The sequence below is a fragment of the Solanum pennellii genome, chromosome 2 (genome assembly GCF_001406875.1).
Source record: "Solanum pennellii chromosome 2, SPENNV200".
Taxonomy (NCBI): Eukaryota; Viridiplantae; Streptophyta; class Magnoliopsida; order Solanales; family Solanaceae; genus Solanum; species Solanum pennellii.
Window position 1 is genome coordinate 33,161,386 of NC_028638.1, and position 23,325 is coordinate 33,184,710.

The following is a 23,325-nucleotide window of genomic DNA, read 5'->3' on the forward strand; positions in this document are numbered from 1 at the left end:
AATCCATTAGCTTTATCTTTTAGTCATATAACATCGGTTAATAATGTTGAGGGGGCATCTAAGACTTCAACTCCACATGCTTCATTGATTCATATGGAAATGTAGATAAAAGAAAAATGCGTGATGACTATAGTTGATACGGGGGCTACTCATACGTTTATTGATGATAATAGTGCTGCAAAATTGGGTCTTAAATTGATTAAAAGCCCTTCTTAAGTCAAAACGGTGAATGCGAAGGCACAAGCTATTGTGGGCATGACTCATGGGGTTTCTTTGTTGACTTGAAATTGGGTGGGAAAAAATAACTTAATGGTGATTCCATTAGGATATTTTGAAATGATACTTGGTATTGATTTTCTGAGAAAATTCCAGTTTATTCCTTATTCACATTTACATGGGATCATGATTATGAGTGAGGGCAATGCGGCATTTGTGAAAGGTGTTCATCCATTTGGGAAAGTCAGTAATGTTGCAAACAAGGACACGGGAAGATGTTGCTGCTATGTCAATTGACAAAGGGACAAAGAAGGGTAATGAAACTATGCTTGGTGCCTTAGTCGAATTGAAGCCTGATGTAACAGTAGAGGTGCGTGATTGTGTGGTTGAGTTACTGAAACAGTTTGCTGATGTGATACACCTGAATTGTCAAAGAATTTGCTGCCAAGAAGGGTGATTGATCATAAGATTGAGTTGTTGCCAGGTACGGTTGCTCTTACACAGACTCTTTATCATATGGCTCTTAAGGAGTTGGCTGAATTGCGTAAGCAGTTGAACGATATGTTGGATGATAGTCCGATTCAACCATCTAAGGCTCCCTATAGTGCTCATATTTTGTTCCAAAAGAAGAAGGATGGGATGATGAGAATGTATGTAGACTATAGGTCACTGAACAAGTCAATTGTGAAGAATAAGTATCCGGTTCCATTAGCGCAAGATTTGATGGACAGGTTGAGCAAAGCATGCTAGTTCACAAAACATGATCTTAGGGCAGGATATTGGCAGGTTAGAATAGAAAAAGGTGATGAACCTAAGACTACATGTGTAACTAAATATGGTTCTTATGAATTCCTTGTAATGCCATTTGGGCTAACCAATGCCCCGACTACCTTTTACAACTTAATGAACAAAGTGTTGTTCTACTATCTTAATGATTTTGTAGTAGTCTATCTTGATTAATTGTTATCAATAGTCGAACATTAGATGAACATGTCAATCACTTGAGTATGGTGGTGTCTCGATTGAGGAAATATACACTTTATGTTAAGATGGAAAAGTATGAATTTGCTCAACAAGAAATAAAACTTCTGGGGCGTCTTGTTAGTAAAAACCAAGTTCAAATGGAACCTAAGAAATTGAAGGTCATTGTTGATTGGCAGTCACCATGTAATGTTAAGGATTTGCGATCTTTTCTTGGGTTGGTTAACTATAACAAAAAGTTCATTGTTGGTTATTCGAAAAGGATAGCGACTTTGAATGATTTGCTGAAGAAAGATGCTAAATGGGTATGGGTTGTACGATGTGAATAATCTTTTCAAAATTTGAAGGAAGCTATTACGTCTGAATCCATACTGAAGTTGCCTGATTTTGAATTGTCATTTGTGGTAAACACGTATGTGTGTGATAAAGCTTTTGGAGGCTTGTTAGTGCAAGAAGGTCATCATGTGGCCTTTTAAAGTCAAAAATTGAATAATGCCGAGAAGATATATTCGACACATGAGAAGGAAATGGTTGTTGTTGTGCATTGCCTGCAGGTTTAGAGAGTCTATTTCTTAGGAACTCGATTTGTAGTGAGAACTGATAATGTAGCCAATACACTCTTCAAGACACAAAAGAAGTTCAGTCCAAAATAGGCAAGATGGCAGGAGTTTATGGTAGAGTATGATTTCATGCAGGAACATAAGCCATGAAAACATAATCAAGTTGATGATACATTAAGTCGAAAAGAGGTATTTTTTTGCAGTATATTCAATTTCAAAACTTGGAACTGATTTCTTTGATAGAATCAGGTTGTGTGCTGCAAATGACTCATTTTCTATTAAATGTATGGGTGAAGTGCAAGATGACACAATGAAACATTATTGGATCGAGGATGAATTGCTATATTTTAAAGGGGGAGAATCGTTGTACCAAATCAGGACGGACTGTGCAAAGATTTAATGAAGGAAGCGCACGATTCTACTTGGGCTCGACATTCGGGTGTTGAAAGGATATTAGCTCTACTGTCTCGTATTTATTTCTGGCAAAAGATAGAAGATGACATAGAGGCGTACGTGAAGACTTGTCATGTTGTCAAGTGGACAAGACTAAATGTAAGAAGGAAGCTTGTTTGTTGCAGCCCTTGCCTATTCTAGAATTGCCTTGGTTGTCGGTAAGCATGAATTTCATTTCTAAGTTTCCTAAGGTAGATGTCAATGCATCAACAATGGTGGTGGTAGACATGTTTTCGAAATATTTTGTTTTCATTGATGCACCTGAATTATGTTCATATGAGATTCTTGTTGATTTTTTCTATAAGTATGTGGTTAAATACTTTGGTGTTGCGACTGACACTGTGAGTGATAGGGTTACAAGGTCCTTAGGCAGGTTTTGGACAACTTTGTTCAACATGAGGGGCACTAAATTAAAGTTTTCTACTGCAAATCTTCTGTATATAGACGGACAGATGAAAAGGATTAATCACTTATTGGAAGAATACTTGAAGCACTATGTGACAACAATTTAAAGGAACTAGGTAGCATTGGTAGACACTGCGCAGTTTTGTTATAATCTGCATAAGTCGTCTGTAACAGAAATGAGCCTTTTTAAAATTGTACTACGCAAGCAGCCTATGACACCACTAGATGTTGCTAAGTCTAAAAATCAGGAAAAGTGTCCAGCAGCATAAAGGGTTTCAAGGGAGAGACTTGAGATGTTATGTGAGGCAGAAGAGAGTTTGTGCAAGGATCAATGACGCATGAAGAAGTATACTGATCAACATCGTCGTTCAGTTGAGCTCAATGTGGGTGACAAGGTGTTGTTGAAACTTACTCCACAGATCTGGAAACATATTGCAGGTAATACTAGACATCAATGTTGATTCCTAAGTATGATGGTCAATTTGAAGTGGTGAAATGAGTAGGCGAAATTGCTTATAGATTGAACCTGCCAGAAAAATAAAGATTCATCATACTTTCCATGTGAGTTTCTTGAAACTTTACTTTGAAGATGCAGATGATCCGAACAGGAACAAGTTAAAGAGGGCTCCTCCATCAGTACCCACATAACTTGATGCTTAGATTGAGAAGATCCTTGATCACCGAGTTGTTGGCAAGTGTATTTGATGCAATGTGGGAGAAAGCGAAGGACTCATCACAATTTGATGCTCAAATCGATGACTATCTTAAAAAAGTTTCTATCACAACATCGAGTTCAAGTGGTGCGTAACAATGCAGTTGTGCAACTATGAATTAGTGAGCAGCATAGAGTTCAAGATACTTGAGTGATGGCAAGGCAGCTTTGACGTACAAGGCTTACATGTGGGCAGAGTCGTCAGCAAGACATGGCAGGGTGTTGGCTTGACAAGGCAAGGTTATGGACTTGACGTTGGCAAGATAAAAGCTGAAATAAAACTAAGTGTTGGAAGCAGGCTGAAATAATTCTAAGTGTTGGAATAAGCTTAAATATTCGAAGTGTTGGAATAGGTTGAAATATTCTAAGTGTTAGAATGGTTAATTTTTGTTATGTGTTAGAATGTATTTTGAATTCGAAAATATTGTATCTATTAGAATATTTGGCATAGGTTGAATTTTGTGAGGACAAGTATTAGACATATGTTAGATGTAACCGCCGATGTAACTGCTGCAACTGCCTTGTGCAAAAATTTTATATGGGGTGGAAATTCGTCTAAGGCATGGGAGATTAATTCTGACCTTAGACTAATTCGTGACGCCTTTTCCTTTGTTGATTTGATATTTATAAAAGGTTGAAAAGAGTTCCTGTACGTGGGATGTGTTGTTACTTTGATTGTTGCCTAAGAAAAAACTAAGTTAAGTATTTTTATACTTAGCCAAATTGGTGAAAGTGTAAGGCTGAAGTTTACAAGAGTTATAAACTGCCTGGGAGTGGTGTTAAATAAAAAAATTGACCCTTTTTCACCTACCATGTCTATTCATATCAAAAAGTTACAATTATTTAGAGGGTGACATGGACCTAACCTCTGACTTGTTGAAGGAACACGAGAAACAAGTAGCACCAAAATATTATGATGAAAGGATTAACCAATGCAAGTTCCTTTCAAAACTAAGCATATAAAATATTAACTAACAAAAAAATTGCACTTTTCATATCTCCTTCTCATCGAGGGAAATTGCCATTTCTCCAGAAGTATTAAGCCTTTAGCCTCCTTTGGTAATTGTTGGGAAGGTTCCATTTCCACTAGTAGCAGCTAATTTAGCTAAGTGATCAGCCACATTATTTGCTTCTCTCAAAAAATGGTGGCCAAAAAATGGGGAAGAATAAGAAAGTAGTACATAATAATTGGTTAAATAAGCGTTTTACACGCCTTTTATAAGTGTATTACACTCATCATATGATGTCAGCAAAAGTGTCAGAAAGACGCAATGGAAAATGACATAAAATACTTAAAATGAACAAAGTCTAGTTAAGATGTCTAAGCAAAAAATAGTGCCAACTTTAAGGGTCCATCAACGGTTCAGCCAAATTGATATGTATTTGTTGAGTCTTATATGTATGTGTCATGTATCTCACGAATGGCATGAGATCATGTATCGACTCACAATCATTTTTCAATAATATATACCCTATTCTTTTGTATCCCCAACATATGAATTTAATTGTGTATTCCAAAGAGCTCAAATATTTGAATAAACAAAAATGTTATTAGTAATTGATGATGATAATTAAAAAAAAAATATCATTTTAATTTTTTGTTGTATTTTTATAATATAAGTATTGATAAGTTGTATATGTTTCTAATCTTAGATTTAACTCTCTTTTATGTGTTTTCCATAAATTCCATGATTTTCTTGTCTTTAATATACTTCACTATATTTAGATCTCGGATCCTCCACTCTTTTACTTGACGAGCCTATACACTTTCTTATCTCTTCCTCTATCTAATCCTTGAATTCTAAATCATAAACACGTGTCTATCAATTCCAATCCTAAATTCTTTTGATCAGTTACTTCTTATTTAGACTCTAGCTAAATTATATTTTTGGATTAATTTCCAAAGTCCCTTCTTAAAACACGTGGCAAGGAGATATTTCGTCATTATCACTTACACCCACAAAAATGAAATACCTCTTCATGTTTTTCCCACTTTCACACCTGCAAAATTTTTCTTTATAATCTCCCAAATGCCTCAAGGTTTCTCCAAGCATTTATCAACGAAAATGAATTTCATACTTTTATAGATTTTTTTTCCATTAAATTTATTTAGTTTGTAATTCAATAGCTTTCTTGATTTTTTAGTTTTCGCTAACATGGAGAGGGTTAATTATCAAGACAAAGGTAAAAGGATCGTAGAGGATGTAAGCGTAGAGCTAAATTTGGGGCTTCTTCGCGGTTTTGGGGCTTCTTCGCATATGTATTTCTTTCATATATGTGCCATGTATTTGTTGAGTATGTGTCAGTGACGTTAAATACTTAAGAATTGTTATACTTATAAATACTCTTAAAGTACTATTTTTAACCACTCTTTTTTTTCTTAATTCTAGAATTTCCCCAAATGCCTGATTTTACATCAAACTATCATTATAATATTTTTTTAAAAAATCTTGACTCCGACCCGATAAACTAATTAATCCATCAAATTCTTTTTCATTTTCTCACTTAATATTATTTCATGAGAAAGTTACGATGAAGTAAATATCACTAAATATAATATTATGCATTTCGCCTTATTTGAATGTCTAGAGGTGTCATTTTCTAATCATCCCTTTTGATTATGTAATTTTTTATTAAAATTTATGGTAAAATTTGTAGTATTATGTGTTAATTAAGGTTCGTGGTTAATTCTTTTAAGGATTTGTAAGTTTTTTTTTAACTTATGATTTTCATTTCTTAATAAATTTGAAATTACGTTGTTGAAACGCCTTAAATTAATTATGTTCTTTATCAGTAGGGTTTGTTGTTAAGTGCCCTAGAATATTTTAAGTTTATTTTTCAAATTACGACTTTTATTTGATCTTGCCAAATCAGCAATTATGTGGTAGTTAATACATATATTATTAGTTGTATATTCTGTTGTGGTGCTATTTTTTTTATTTGAATATATAGATGATTTTTCTAGGTTTTTGAGTCTCAATAAATTTACAATTTAGGATTTAAGGGCGGAATGTTTTAAATTTTAGCGATAAAAATTTGGATTTAATTATTACATTTGTTTTTGTCACTAATAATATAAATAACTATTAAAATTACTCGCGCTTCGCGCGGAAATTTAATATTAGAGAATTTATAAAATAGTATTATAAATCTATCAGTTATTAAAACTAAAACACTATATTATCTCACATACAAGATTTATGTGGTAACAAACATTAATAATGTAAAGAAAAATAAAAGTTACTGCATCTTACCATTTATCCTTAAAGCATAAGTACAAATTAATGACTGTAAAAAAAAAAGTACCAAGATCTATAACATAAGAAACGGCGTCAGTGAGCCACTTAACAGGAACAAAGTACACAAAAAATTAGTTGTGACCAAGACGAGGAGGTTTAGACTTTTAGTTGTTATAAAATGAGAGGAAAATCCTCTATTTGTAGAAAACAAAGGGATAGTACATAAATATTTATCATGACTTATCATAAATGTTACAACTATTTGAAAAAGTTGCAACCCTTCGGAAAGGTCATAATTTTGATGAAAAGTCACAACTTTTCGTAAAAGTTGCAACTCTTCATTAAAGTCATAACTTTTCATGAAACTCACAACTCTTCATTAAAGTCGCAACTATTCATTAAAGTTGTAACTCTTCATAAAAGTCTCAAATTTTTTAAAAGTCACAACTCTTCATTGAAGTCACAACTCTTTGTAAAAGTCACGATTTTTCATGAAAGAGAAAAACTAGTTTTGGAATTAAATAAATATAAAAGGAAATTCTGATTTGTGGTGGGGCCTCATATGTCAATATTTTAACATTTAAGAGGGTTCATTAACAACACTTTCAATATTTAGTTAAAATGTCAAAATTAAACAGATTGGAGAAATTTAGGGAGATAATTATCTTTTTAAAAAATCAAATGCTTATCAAAATACACCAACTTTTATACGTTTCTTCTTTTTTAATCATTTTCTATAAACACACCTTTCTCCATTGTTCTAAAAAAATGCAATTACAATATTATTAATCTTTTTTTTAAACACTTTTATTTACCAAAATAAATATCCAATTTTCATTAATTATTGTTATGAAAGTCACGCAATTAAAAAAGTACCACACCTATAAAATTTCAATATCAATTTTTCTCGAATTATTTTTATGAAAATCATATAATCAAAAAATTTTATAGTCAATTCTTACTAATTATTGTTATAAAACTTTATGATAATACATATACTTTTATCTATTAAATTTAATTTTTTTTTAATTTAGAAATTTGAACACCTATAGTTTTATTTGTTATTTGACATACTTTTCTCACAGTGTATTTGTTTTATTTTTTAGAATTTTGTATCCTTACTTAAATCGTATTTATCCCAATATGTATACCATTTGTATTTGTATTCATTCTAGTTTTCATGTTGTATTTTGTATAATGAAGCTTGTATTTATTTTAAGTTTGTATTTATTCCAATATGTATGTCAAATAAATATGTAGTTATTTAAGAAATACATTTGTATTCATATAGTTTTTCACTGTGTATTTGTTTTTCTCTTCAGAATCTTGTTTCCTTCTCTAAGTCGTATTAATTCCAAAATGTATATTATTTGTATTTGTATTTGAATACAAATATAAATAAACTAATAGAAAGTTTTTCTTCTTATAAATAAAATATATAACTAGTTTACATACCTTTGGATGAATACAAATTAGGGACAAATAAAAGATTCATAAACTATGCAACATGATATTTTTAATAAATACAAATATTGATAGTATACATAGTGATTTGAATACAAATTGAGAAAGAATACCAAATTCTGAAAAAGAACTATAAATACAAAACAAACTAATAGAAAATTGTTCGACAACTATTCGGTCGTTATCCTCTTTTTCAAGATCCCCACAAGTAGACGAAGATTCTACATTTGTGTTCTGAATTTGAGGAAGATTTTGCACACCAATTGGATCTTGTAAATGTTCTGACCCTCTTCTTCCCTCATTTTAGCAATGGAACCTACATTATCGACTATTTCATGAATAATAAATAAATTAAAGGATGAAAAATCACTAGAAATTGGTTGATTAAGATGGATACCTCTAGTAAGTCTTTTGGATTCAGCCATTGGAGAGTAAACCCCCACGAAGATTGAAAAATACAAATAAATTTTTTTTAAGGTTTAAACAAAAACAAGATCAATAAAGAAATCTGAAAATATAATAAAGATTAGGATACTTTAATCAAATGAATTCTTGTTGATCCAATTTTTGATTTAGAAAAAAAACAAAATATATGGCAAAGAAATATTGGCAACTTGAATGTTGGAGTAAAATCAGAAAAGATAAATATGAGAGAGAATTTTTTTTAAAATGGGAGAGAGAATTAAGAATTTGAAAAGATAAATATGAGAAAGAATTTTTTTTTAAAGGATATATAAAATTAATTGAAAAATGGAGATAAAATGGGAAATTGGGATACATAAAGTTTTTAAAATAATGACATTTTTGACATTATTACTAATATTTATAAAGCATGGATTTTTTTTACTGAATACGTTATTATTTTTGACTACTTTACTAATTTTTCCTTTATATATATACTAGTAAATGGGTCTGCGCTTCGCGCGGTTATGACTTTCTTCTTTAAGATTTATTAGAATAGAACTATTCTTTTATTTTGATGTTATAGTATTTTAATTTATGTTTTTTTAAGAGTATAGAGACTATTCAATTCTACTATACAATCTGTTTTATTAAAAGAAGGAAAATTTATTTTTTTCCTAGTTAACATAATTTCATTTTACCATGGTTACACAGTGTGTTTAATTAGAAAGTCACATGAATATTTTTCTGAATTTTCTTCATTAAAAATTTCGTTAGTATAACATTTTCAATTAAATTTGAAATATTATTTTATATATATAATACTAATGTGTTTATCAAGAATAAAATGTTTCATAATCATATAATATACCAATAACTAATATGTAGTCATAATGTGTTTTCCATAATCCAAATTTCATATGTAATATAGTTATGATAGTGTTTATAATTGAAATTGTGCACAAACAAAACATTAAGGAATCCTTGAAAGGATTAAAGAAAAGAAAGCGATGATGGGAAAAAGTCCAAATAAGTACTTTGATATGAGAGAATAGTCATCATTGTGTATCATATAATTATAATTAGTTCCTAGTTTTAACAACAAAAAATCATATAAATTTGTAGGCTTGATCTAATGGAGAAGAAAAGATTTCTTTGGAGAATGTTGTAAATAATTGTATTCTTTAAAAATGTGAATCTTCAGTAGGTGAATTTACATATAGTTTGTACTAACAAATACTTATAACAATAACTTTCCAAAAAGATAAATATAAACAACAAAGTCAAAAACATGCACTCAAAAACAACAATTAATATCATAAGCATAAATTAATGACAGTAAGAAAATATACCAAGATCTGCAACAATAGAATGAAACATAAAGGAATAATCGGGCCTACTGAAGGCACAATGTCTCCTTGTAAGTGAGTCACTCAAAAGGAGCAAATTACACAAATATTTAATTGTGCAGAAGAAGAAAAAGTTCATAATCAAATATTTAACTATGCAGAAGAAGAAGAAGAAGTTCAGAATTTTCGATATTTTAAAATGAGAGGAAGTCCCTCTATTCATAGACAATAAACAGTAGTAGGAACAAATGTCTATTGTGTCTTACCAGAAAAGTCACAACTTTTTGGAAATGTCACAACCTTTCATAGATCTTACAACCTTTAATAAGAATCACAACTGTTCATAAAAGTCAAAATTTTTCATAAAAGTTGCAACTTTTGATAAAAGTCACAAATTTTCAATAAAAGTCACAACTTTTTACAAAAAACACAATGTCTTCTTGTTAGTGAGTCATTCAAAAGGAGCAAAGTACATAAATATTTAATTTTGCAGAAGAAGAAAAAATTCATAATCAAATATTTAACTATGCAGAAGAAGAAGAAGAAGAAGAAGTAGTTCAAATTTTTCGATATTTTAAAATGAGAGGAAGCCCCTCTATTTATAGACAATAAAGAGTAGTGCGAACAAATGTCTATTATTTCTTATCGGAAAAGTCGCAACTTTTTGAAAATGTCACAACCTTTCATAGATCTTACAACCTTTAATAAAAATCGCAACTCTTCATAAAAGTCACAACTTTTGATAAAAGTCACAACTTTTCAATAAAAGTTACAACTTTATATAAAAGTCGTGACTTCTCATGAAAGGGAGAGGGTAATTTTGGAAATAAATAAATTAAAAGAGAATTTTTTTTTGTGGTGGCGCCACGTAGGCGGGCCTAGAGTTATCTTTTGTATAAATACTAGATATGAAAGGGACCATTAATGGATCCAATATTTCAATCTTAAAATTTATTATTTCGTGATCAAATATTAAAATGCATATATGTGTCACGAACTTACTTCCATACAGTGTTTTCTTGACCGTTCATCATGATTAACTATCTAAAATTCATTTAATCATAATGATATCTTTCCTACCACAAATAATAACCTTGAATTCATAATTCAAATTCAAGGTAGAGCTAAGAGTTAAATTTTGAGAGTTCTTTTGAATCTTTAATTTTTTAAAAAGTTCCTTTGAGTATTTTGAGGAGTCTTCTTTAATTTCTAATAACTTGTCTCAAGACTCGAGTAAGTGAGTATGAGAATGATGAAAATGTATTCATGAGTCTACATTATCATCGAGATCCTTCATATCATGAACCATAACTCTTTAATTCATTATTCAAATTCAACAAAGAGCTAAGAGTAGAGTTCAAGAAAGTCTTTGTGTTCAATTGTGAATCTTTTGAGATCAACTATTGATTTGGGCTAAGTTTTGATGAAGTAAGTATGAAAATGAGAAAAATCATATACATGAATATCATAGACCCTTAACTCGAGTCGTTCATGCCCATAAATTTGGCATGAACTTTTTATGGATTATATTCCTAATCATGGGGCTACTACATGTTACCCATGAAGGTCCTTGAGTTGAGAAATTCATGCCTATACACTACAACAAGTTCGTTTATCAGGAACAAATAATATTGTCATTTATAAATCATATTTCAAATCACTAAAAATCTTGTGAGACAAAAAATAATTCGTCTAAAAGTATACAAAGACGATTTAGTGTTTCGTCCCTGATAACATTATATTAACTACAAAAGAAAAATTGTCCCCAAATCCTCAAACAGTTGTGACACGTCGTAAAAAGTATGTATATTTTTTTGTAGTTAATAGTATGTTTTGTCACTAAAAAGGTTATTACTACCAACAAAATTATATTGTCGCGAGTTATTTTACTTCAATCAGTGACAAAATCAATTGTCTCTATAGTTAAATGTATTTCGTAGTTGAAGAAAATCTATTTTCGCCACTAATGTCTATATTTTATATACAAAAAATTATTATGTTCTTTAATGTATTAGGGATAAATTTATCATTACAAAAAAAGTTTATTTTCCTATGATATGTATATATATATATATATATATATAAAATAACCATCAAAGAATATAGTGCATCAACATTATGTGATATTGCTTCTCTCTTAATCAAATATCCGAATTGGCCTTATTGCAAAGCTAAGTATAATTAATCGAATTTCCATATGAATATCGCATAATTATTAAAATTTCTATTTAGGAATTTGCTATTTTTCCATCTCTTTCTAAATAGTAACCAACTTAAATTTATTTACTTCTCTAACCAATGTATTAATTTCATGGGTTTCGATTCTTAACTTCTTATTTGAGACAAAAGAATAACAATATTATATTAAGTAAATAAAGTAAAGAATCTACTATAATTAAATAAATTTTGATTTGGTTAATTTTAAAATATAAAACATTACATCATCAAAATATTCTTATTATCAATGTACGTAAATTAAACAGGAAAAAATATTTATTATTTCTCTTCAATATTTGATTCTTAAAATTTTAAACTCTTACCAAAGAACTATTATTATAAATTTAGTAAGACTCTTAGTTTACTTTAATTTCATTTAGTTTATCTATCTATCTATTTTATTATTATTTTTTATTTTAATGCTTCCTTATAAAAAAAAATTTACCGTCATTTGATACATTTTAAATCATATTTATTTTAGTGCAAAAAGAAAAGGTTTTAATGAAACATAATAAAATAATAAGTACTCTTCTAAAAAAATGGGTCCCACAATTTTAGATAGACACATGGTCATCATAATTACAATTTTATATTACCCTCGAAAATGAAATTATTTACAACTTTGCCATTGGACGTCCCTCACTTCACTCTTCTATAAAGTAATATGATATGATTGGTGACAGATTTTACTGTCTCTAATCAACCTCTGATTTAGTGATAGTGAAAAAATTATTACAAAATATGTAAGTTGTTAAATAGTGAGACTTAAAATTTGTAATTTGTAGTGAATAATTAACTATATGTTATGAAAAATTCATCGCTAAATACAATTTTTTTGCTAAGGTTGTTCATTATTACAAGTGACAACTTACAAAAAGAATATACAACTACTTCATAATAAATAGACAGAGTCCATTCGTTAAGTTGCGAGGGAAATATTAAAACCATAGCATTTGATCGATTTTGTAAAAATAAGAAAGTTCAAATCAATTTTCCCAAATTATGCAATTATAAAATGCATCGTTTGAAAAATATAATCCAGGTTATAAGTACCATGAGTGGGTTACAGTTCAACCCCTGTGTTGTTAATTAATATTTGTTGGTATAACACTTTTTTTTTTATTTGATACACTTTCATCGATAAAGACAATAGAAAAAATCTTTTTCAAGTCTTAATGCTAATTTTTGAACGTGTCTATTCATTTTTTATTGGTAACAATATAGACTAAGTCGATCTATTTGCTTCTACCTAAAAATATGTACATATTTGATAGTAATTCCACGTAAGTATGTATAGTAACTATACAGAGATAACATCAACTTACAAACTTATTAGACTTTGCAAAGGTGTGATATATTTCATTGATTTCTATTAACTTTTTCCATTAGTGTGAAAAATGAAATAAACTAAAAAATGAAAGCACAAATGAAAGAAATAAACTAGGATTACAAATATATTATGATAGGTATCAATGTTTTTTTTTCAAAACAATCGATTACTGATAGAATTGAACCTATAATTCAATTTTTAAAATAAAATCAAAAGTTTAATTTTATATAAATTTATAATTGTACTAAATAATTTATAAAATTTATAAAAATAAATAAATAAAATGACAAAATCATACTAGATATATTTAAAGATATTTTAAAAAATATACAATTTAATTCAAATATAATCTACATTTGAATGAATTGTGGGTGGTAAATTTCATGCATTTGTGTATATGTATAATTTATCATATAATATTATTTCTACAGAAGTTAAATTTGAAAGAAGTTAATGAAGTTAAATATAAAATAAAAATGAGAGACAAGAGATAATTGATTGGACGGTAAGCGCACTCCTAGTCCGAAGAAAGCATAATGTTCGAGAAGATAATGTGGGAGCTTCTTGTGAAAGGAACAATCTTTTATAACTCAAAGATAATTGGACATACTACAATGAGGGGGTGATGTTAATGTCAATAATAAATGATGTATTTTGTAAAATTTGATTGAGGTAACAAATGAAGGTGACATTAAACTAGCAAAATCTTATGTTATTAGTAGGTGATGAAGGTGACATTACACTCTAAGAGTTGTCTCCTTTCTTTATTTCTTTGGAAATTTTTTGTGTAGTTGATTTCTTGTTGGTTGTCCATGTCCGCTTCAAACTTTTACCTTTTTGAATAAATAACATGATCGGGTAAAGCTTAAGCCCCCACACTAAGGGCTCACAACCATGGTGATGACTTAAATTAGAAAAAAGACCTAAGAGTTTTTTTGTTGTATTTTTATAATATAAATGTTCATAAGTTGTATATGTTTCTAATCTTAGATTTAGCTCTCTTTTATGCGTGTGTGTCTTTTCCATCAAAACCATGATTTTCTTGTCTTTAATATACTTCACTAAGTTTAGATCTCGGATCCTCCTCTCTTTTACATGACGAACCTGTATACTTTCTTATCTCTTCCTCTATTTAATCCCTAATTTCTAAATCCTAATCACGCTTCTTTCAACTCCAATCCTAAATCCTTTTTGATCGGTTACTTCTTATTTACACTCTAGCTAAATTGTATTTTTTGATCAATTTTCAAGTCCCTTCTTAAACCATGTGGCAAGGAGATATTTCGCCATCATCACTACACCCACAGAAATAAAATACCTCTTTACATTTTTCCCACTTTCATACCTAAAAATTTTTCCTTTATCATATTATATTATAAGTGGGAAGCTCCAAGATGTAAAGTTGAATTACCATTTTATCCATATACTAAATAAAAATGTTATATTCATATTTGATTATTTTATTTTTGAAAAATATTAAGCAGTAAACTTTTTTTATTATTAATGAATTGAGAATTATTTGAACAGTTATGAAAATTAAATAATCTATAACATTAAAGAAAATGAAGAGACAAATGTTAGTTAATGAGAGCACATAGGTAGAGATTTAAGTTGCACATTAACTAAAATATAGAAGCAGTTACCTTTACATTGCTAGAATCTTAGAAGTTGTAGATTTCAATACAATGAATCTCATAGTTAACATATTAATATATGTTATTTTCAATGATAAATACATGAAAAGAAGCTAAAGAGACTAATTAATCATTTAAAGTGAAAGTATTATATAAAGCCAAGAATAGTTGTAATTTTCCTCAAGTCCCCTCTCCATTTTATGGGCTCTAAAGAAGAGTATATTATTTCTCTGAGCAGTTTTTTCTCAATCAATGTCAAAGTTGAAGGCTATTAAAATACTCTATGAACGTTGTTGGATTTGTCCAAGAATTTCAGCTATGGATGTTGTTGGATTCGTCAAAGACATTTCTTAGTGAAGAATACACTCATGACACTTATTATTTAATTTCCTTGCTAGGGCTTAATATGTGCACAACGCACAACATTAATTTTACGGTAAAAGATTTCTATATGTTACTGGTTTTACACATATTTCATTAACATAGCACATAACATTTCACTTATTCATTTAAATATTGTAGTTGTATAGTTTTTTGGATTTTGGATCTTAGAAACAAAAACACCACATAGGATGCTTATCAATTTTAAGAACATGTAATTTGCATTTTCTATTTTATAACACATAATATAACTTAAAAATATTGTTAATATACAATCTTCACAAAAAAAAAAATATTTATATGGCCGCACGCGCGTGGCGCGTACCCAGAAACTAGTAATCTCCAAAAGCCTGAAGGTTTCTCCAAGCATTCATCAATAAAAATGAATTTCATACTTTTATGGAGTTTTTGTCCTATTAAGTTTATTTAGTTCGTAATTCAATAGTTTTGTCAATTTTTTAGTTTTTTCTAACATGGAGAGAGCTCATTATCAAGATAAAAGAAAAAGATTAGTAGAGGATGTAAGCATATAGATAACTTTAGGGCTGAGTGGTTTTGAGGCTTCTTTGAAAAAATCGAAGATACTGAACCATTCTTTGTCAATGGCTAATGGTGAACATTCTGGTTATAATAACAGTAATAGAAATGTGAATTGATCGGATTCATCTTGACTACACATAATAAATTTCATCTCACAACAGTTGTTTCATCACATTATGTCTTTAACACAAGTATATAATTTCTCGACAGAAAATGTTAATTTTATTCCAATTGGAATACACTGTAAGAGTTGTCTCTTTTCTTTATTTCTTTGGAAATTTTTTTGGTAGTTAGTTTCGTGTTGGTGGTCCATGTCCCCTTATAAATTTTACCTTTTTGGATGAATAAACGTGATTGGGTCAAGCTTAACCCCCATACTAAGGGCTCACAACTTTGGTGATGACTTGAATCTTAGAAAAAACTAAGAGTTATCTTAACTAGTTAGTCTCATCACCAATCAACTCCACAACGACTAACTCTAATTAGTTTCTTTTTATATTGTGGCACCATCACCCATAACAACTCATAATAACTAGCAAATTGTGAAATTTACATTGCGTCATGTACCTTATATTACAACGAAATATTAAATTTATCTGGTACTATACTTGTGATACCTCTCATGCATCACCAAGAATTTTTTCCAAAATAAGTAGGAACTTAGTATTAATTTTACAATATTGATTAAGAGTAATACAAAGTATATAAAATATTATGTTACAAAAGGATGAATGACCTATCCGTTCCAGATTACATTTTTATTAAAGTGTGATGTAATGACTTTTAATGTCATTATTATTTCACATACGTTTCTTTAGAATTCATTCTTCTCTTTGAAACTCCTATTTGCAACTCCTATATAAAGATATATTTTGAGTGAGTATAAAATACCACTACCAATGTCACAACCCAAGCCTACACCTTGGACTTGGCCGACACTCGAAGACCATTGCTGGTCCCCAAGCGAACCCTCATAAAATTCACAAACTCAACTTTAGAAACTTTAACTCAAATGAACAACTTTGAATAAAATAATGTATTCAACTAGCCATCAAATGAGCAACTTTAGTCTTTAAAACATTTAATAAAATAAATGAATTATACAGACTTCTTAACTAAATTGACTATCTATCTATGAAGCCTCTAAGTGATAATGATGAAAGTTGGGACAAGACCCACGACCTCCTAACTAAATAGAAAAGTAAATGACATCCTCCGAAAGCAAGGCGGCTCACCATAGCTAAATCAAATCTCGGATTTATCAATGAAGCTCCTGTTGATGATCCTCAATACATATGTCTGCATCATGAGAAGATGCAAGCCAATTGGCTCAGTATGTGGAATGTACTAGCATGTAAGGGGAATTGTAAAACATAACATAAGCTTGATACGTGAATAAAAGGAAACATACTTACCTCTTTTTCAACTCAACTCAAATCAAGAATAAGATACTCAACCCAATGATTAGATACTAAACTTCAAGATATGATACTTGGATCAATGAAGTACAGATTAACTCAGGATACTCGACTTAAGATACTCAACTCCTGACACTCAACTGAACTCATTTCAATATAAAGAAGTTTAAAACAAGTGCAATATAAAGAAAACTTGTTTAAAAACATGATGTCAACTATGTGTGTATAACAAGGATAAAACATAACTCTGAAATGTATATGAAGATATAATTATATGATGTATATAAAAATACTATAACTGTTGTGGGAGTTTCTCTAATCGACAACCATCACTTAAGAGCTACCATGATGATACATCGTTACTCGGCCCAAGCTGCCCGACCATCCTAACCTTGCCAGGGTATAAGACCTAAACTGCCTAATGGATCCACTAGTAAACTATGAAGAGGGTTCATCTAAAAAGTATGACCCTTTTCTACCCATGATGGTTACATGGTTTACATGGAGACTTGAGTTGNTTTATATATATATATATATATATATTATATATATATATACTGACTCTTATGTTTTCAAAACATAATGGTTCTGTGATTTGAGATAAGTGCTCAAAACTTCGCTTTAAAAAGCACTCTTGGAAATCATAGTTTCTTCTTTCTTTTAGTAAAACTAGTGATAGGCTCTGTGGAAGTATAGCTTCCTTTCTTTATCAAAAGTTTGAAAACATATTGTTTAAGCTCTCAGGGATTACTTAGTTCCCTTATAATCTTGAGAACTAAACTCAACTTAATACTCTTTGCTTACTTGAAACCTTAACTCTTAAGGAATACTTTAGTTCCCTTATAATCTTTGAAGAGAAGAACTTCAACTTACTCTTTGCTTAGCCTGAAACTTGAGTCTTAGAAACAAAGTTAAAATTTTTTAAATAAGACTCTTGAAAAAACTTTAAAAAATTCACTTTAACTTACATTTGAACTCCTTGAATTGGAGTATGGATTCAGGGCTCATGGTCTCATGTTTATGGATGATTTCATGATTTTTCAACTAGGAGGATTCATACAAAGGCACTTCTTCTCTCACGATTGCTCGCTTTATGGGGTTCATGTAAAATTATGGGCATCAACAATTCAACTTAAGGACTTCATAGAAACATGTAATAATCACATGATAAGGAATCAATCTCAAAGATGGGCTACGAACTCAACACTTAAAGGCTTAGAACTTGAAGGTCCTACTTCTATGAAAGATGCCCAACTTACGAAGCTCATGAGGAATTATGGGCATGAAACAACTTGACTCAAAGATCTACGTAACTACATGGAATCATGTATATGAATATTCTCATTCTTATCTTTACTCTCTCTTAAGTGTGAATTAGGAATTCAAGAGTTTTGGTTCATGAAATGGAGGATCTCATGATGACAAGGTATACTCATGAAGACTCCTCAAAAGGTCGGAAGAACTCTCAAAACTTAATCTTAACTTTACTTTGAATTTGAATTATTGTTTCAAGGTTAAGATTCATATTATGAATTATTTATAAGTGTTTAGAAGTATTTTAAAGTGTTTAGAATCAAAAGGAGTGAAGATACACTTTAAATGAGCTCAAACGGGGCAACCGGCGGACTAGGAGTAGGGGCAGGCGACCCTAGCGTGTTCCGGGCGCGGGGAGCCAGCCGCTAACATCAGAGAGTGACTTTTGGCACACTGCAGGCGCGCCGCCCCAACCTCTGGGCGTATGTGGGGCGCACCGCGCCAGCATCCCCGGGCATGCTTTCGACGAAATTGCTCTCGTTTTCTGACCTTAAATCACTTTTAGTCGATTTTGTTTCTCATGTTTTCCTTAGATTCAATTACCCAACCTAAGTAAAAACTAATATATTCAAAACAATACTCCAAACAACCACTTTCATCTCATAATTCATCAAAACACCAACAAGACAAGATCTACGATGAACCTCAAGAACACCTAACAAGAACTTGAATCCTTCAACTTTTTGAGAATGAAATTACGCTGAAAATAACATGTTTGGTGTTTGGTGTGTGGGTGAAAAAAACCCAACACTATGGAATCTTACATACCTCTTATGCATTAGACCCATGGAGAAAAATCTGCAACTAGACTCAAGAACGTCGACGAACACCTTCATCCTTGCCTCTTTTCTCGTCTTTTATTTTCTTGCCTCTTCTTGACTAAAACCCTATGTGTTTATTATGATTATAAAACTGAACCTAAAAGGATTAGACCCCTAAAATATGACTAAAAACGAGTTAAATCTGATTGGGTAAGGAAAGGACCAAAATACCCCTCACTATTTTCGGCTAACTTTCCTTAACTGGACAGCCTAACTTAAAAAGGTCATATCTCACTCATCCGAACTCGAAATTTAGCAAACTCGGCAACTTTGGAAAGATAATTCAAAGATACTTCTAATGGTATCTTGCATCACACCTATATCATCTTATGCTGGGAGTTATGTTCGTTTAAAGTTGACCCAAAACTCATACTTAACTTGCAAATTTTCAGATTTTTCCTATTTTCAATTTAATTCTTATTGGAACTCTTGGTGCTAAATCTATTGAACTCACCTTAATACTTTAGAAATTTTAACTTTCTTTGTAAATTTTCACTCACTACGATGAATGGTTCGAGTCGTAGTTTGAAAAAATTTCTGGGTCTTACAACCAACACAAACAAAAAGAAGAGAAAAACATTTTCCTTCTCTCTTTTTATCTTATTCTTAGAATATATTTTTGTTGGCAACCTCCAAACTTTCATCCACGAATGCACGTGTTTGAGAGTAACTATGGAACCTTGGGAAGCAACCAACTACAGTGATTTGTACCGGAGTCGAGCCGAAATCGCTTTCTAGACAGTGGCTTGCCATGACACAATGTTTGTGATAAGTTATTTATTACTTTATAATTCCAATCTAACATCAATATTGTAGTATTTTTTCCCTACAACTTGAAAGTGATTTTCTAACATACAATATTGATAAATGACTATTTCTCTTAACAAAACTTTTAATGATTTCCTAACATACAATATTGATAAATGACTATTTCTCTTAACAAAACTTTTAATGATTTTTCAAAATTGAGCCTTTGGATGGAAATAATTTTAAACGATGGTCATAAAAACTTCTAAGTTTCTTTAAATAATTAGAAGTTCGCTATGTTTTATTTAAGGAACCTTCTATGAATAGTTCTAACACTACTACTGATTTTATCAATTTTATAACTGTTCATGATGTTGTTAAAAGAAAGTTTGAAAAGGATAACAAAATTGTTAGAGGACTTTTGCTAAATCATATGAATAATATTTTATTTGATTTATTTTTCAACTATAAATCTTCTTAAGAAATATGGTGATTATAATGCAGGAAAGAAAAAAATATGTTGTTGGTCAGTGGATTAAATTCCAAATTGTTGATAATAAGCCAATAATGGAACAAGTTCATGAATATAAGAACTTCACTGCTAATGTTCTCAACGATGACATGAAGATACGTGAGATATTTCAGGCTAATGCTCTGCTTGAAAAATTCTCACCATCTTGGAGTGATTATAGAAATCAATTAAAACATAAGAAAAAGAATTTAAGCCTACAATAACTTATTAGTCACATGAGGATTGAAGAGGCGAACAGTCTCAAAGATAAGAAGGAAGAACTTTCTCTTAATTCTTCTAAATATAATCTTGTTGAATCTTCTGGTACTGTTGTGAAAGACAGGTTCAAAGGCAAATAGAAGAAAGTCTCGAAAAAGGAACTTATGAAAAAGAAAAATCAATTCAACAAGTCAGAGAGTCAAATCAAGAAATTTAAGAGTTCTTGTTTTGTTTGTGGAAAAGTTGGTCACAAAGCTGCCAGGTGCTATCACAGAAAAAGGCAGCACTTAAAGTAAGAAGGACAAAGTGACGTCCAAGACAATCTTGCTGAGGCTAATGAAGTGATTGTTGTTGTAGTCGTTGAGGCAAATCTGGTGGCAAAAAAATTGACTGGGTGCTAGATACAGGCGCCTCAAGACATTTCTGTGCTAATAAAAATTTATTTCATGACTTTGAGGAGTCCAATGATGAAGAGCGTGTTAACATGGGTAACTCCAATACTGTTGAAGTTATGGGTAAATTAAAATTTTTACTTAAATTAACTTTTGGAAACACATATCCTTGAACAATGTTTTGTACGTTCCCTCCCTCCGTAGAAACTTAGTTTCCGGAGTATTTCTCAACAAAGTAGGCCTTAAACTTGTTTTTGAAGATAATAAATTTCTCGCAGAGGAGACTTTCTTGGGAAGGGATATCTTAGTGGAGGATTATTTGTATTTAACATTGTTCAAGAGATTGTCAATAATGCAAGCATTTGAAATTCTAGTTATATTGTTGAGTCTATTAATTTGTGGCATCATAGACTAGGTAATGTTAACATTGCTTCAATTAAAAGACTTTAGAAAAATGAACTTAATTTATATGATAAAAACTGATGAGTTTTGAAAATGTACTGTGTGTGTAGAAGCAAAGCATGCCAAGAAACCTTTCAAATATGTTATTAGTAGAAAGACTGAATTACTTGAACTAATACATTAAGATTTAGCATATTTCAAGAACACTGTTAGCAAAGGTTGAAAAAAGTATTACAGTACTTTTGTTGATGACTTTTCTAAATAAATTAAGGTATATCTTGTTAAGTCTAAAGATGAGATCGAAAGCATATTTTTGGAATTCAAAGCAGAAGTGGAAAATCAATTAGACAGGAAGATCAAGAGATTTAGATCTGATAGGGGCGGTGAATACAGTACTAAAACACTAGAAGATTTTTGTGAGAAAATTGGTATCATGCATGAAGTTAGTGCTCCCTATACTCACCAATAAAATGATGTAGTCGAACGGAAAAATAGAACCCTTGAAGAAATGAACTCTATGCTTTTAAGCTCTGGTATATATGGAGAGAAGCAGTCTTGTCTGCATGCTATATTCTCAATAGAGTCCCACATAAGAAGTTAGACAAGATCTCATATGAGTTGTGGAAAGGGTTTGCTCCTAATTTGAAATTTCTGAAAGTGTGGGGGTGTTTGGCTAAGGTTGGTCTACCTGATTTTGTACGAGTAGATGTTGGTTCTAAGACTTCTGATACTGTCTTTATGGGTTATGCTCAAAATAGTGTTGCACATAGATTTATGTCTCTAAATGATCATTCTATTTGTGAATCTAGAGATGCAGAATTTTTTAGCATATTTTTCCTTTGAAAAATAATGTGCTAAGTGATGTGCAAAATAATGTTTCTACATCTATTTCTATTAATTTTCATGTTGTACCTTCTTTTAGAGGTATTTCTAATGAGCATGAAAATGAAATTATAAAGAGTAAGAGACATAGAATTGAGACAAGTTTTGGTCCTGATTTTATCACTACTTTCTTAACTGAAAATTTTGATATTAATGTTTTAAATGATGAATTCGTGTCTATCTATTTCATAGAAGAATATCCTAAGACTTATTATGAAGCAATGAGAACAAAAGACGCTATATTTTGGAAAGAGACTATTAAAAGTGAGTTAGACTCTATAGTTTCTAATCACACTTGGGAATTGTATGATTTGTCTAAAGGTTGAAAAACAAATGTGACAAGTGGATATTTAAGAAGAAATTGATACCTAATGGTATAATTGATAAATATAAGGCTAGACTTGTAATTAGGGGTTTTAACCAAAAGAGAGGTGTTGATTACTTTGATACATATTCTCTTGGACTAAAATAGAGACCATTAGGAATCTTATTGCTTTAGCCGTTATTTATGATTTAGTGTTACATCAATGGATGTCAAAACAACATTTCTAAATGGTGATTTAGAGGAACATATCTATATGACTCAACCAAAGGGTTTTGTGATTCCAGGAAAAGAGGATAAAGTAAGCAAACTGAGAAAGTCCTTGTATAGACTAAAACAAACACCTAAGAAATGGTATGAAAAACTTAATATCACATTAGTGGATATTGAATTCATCTTATACATGTTCTTCCT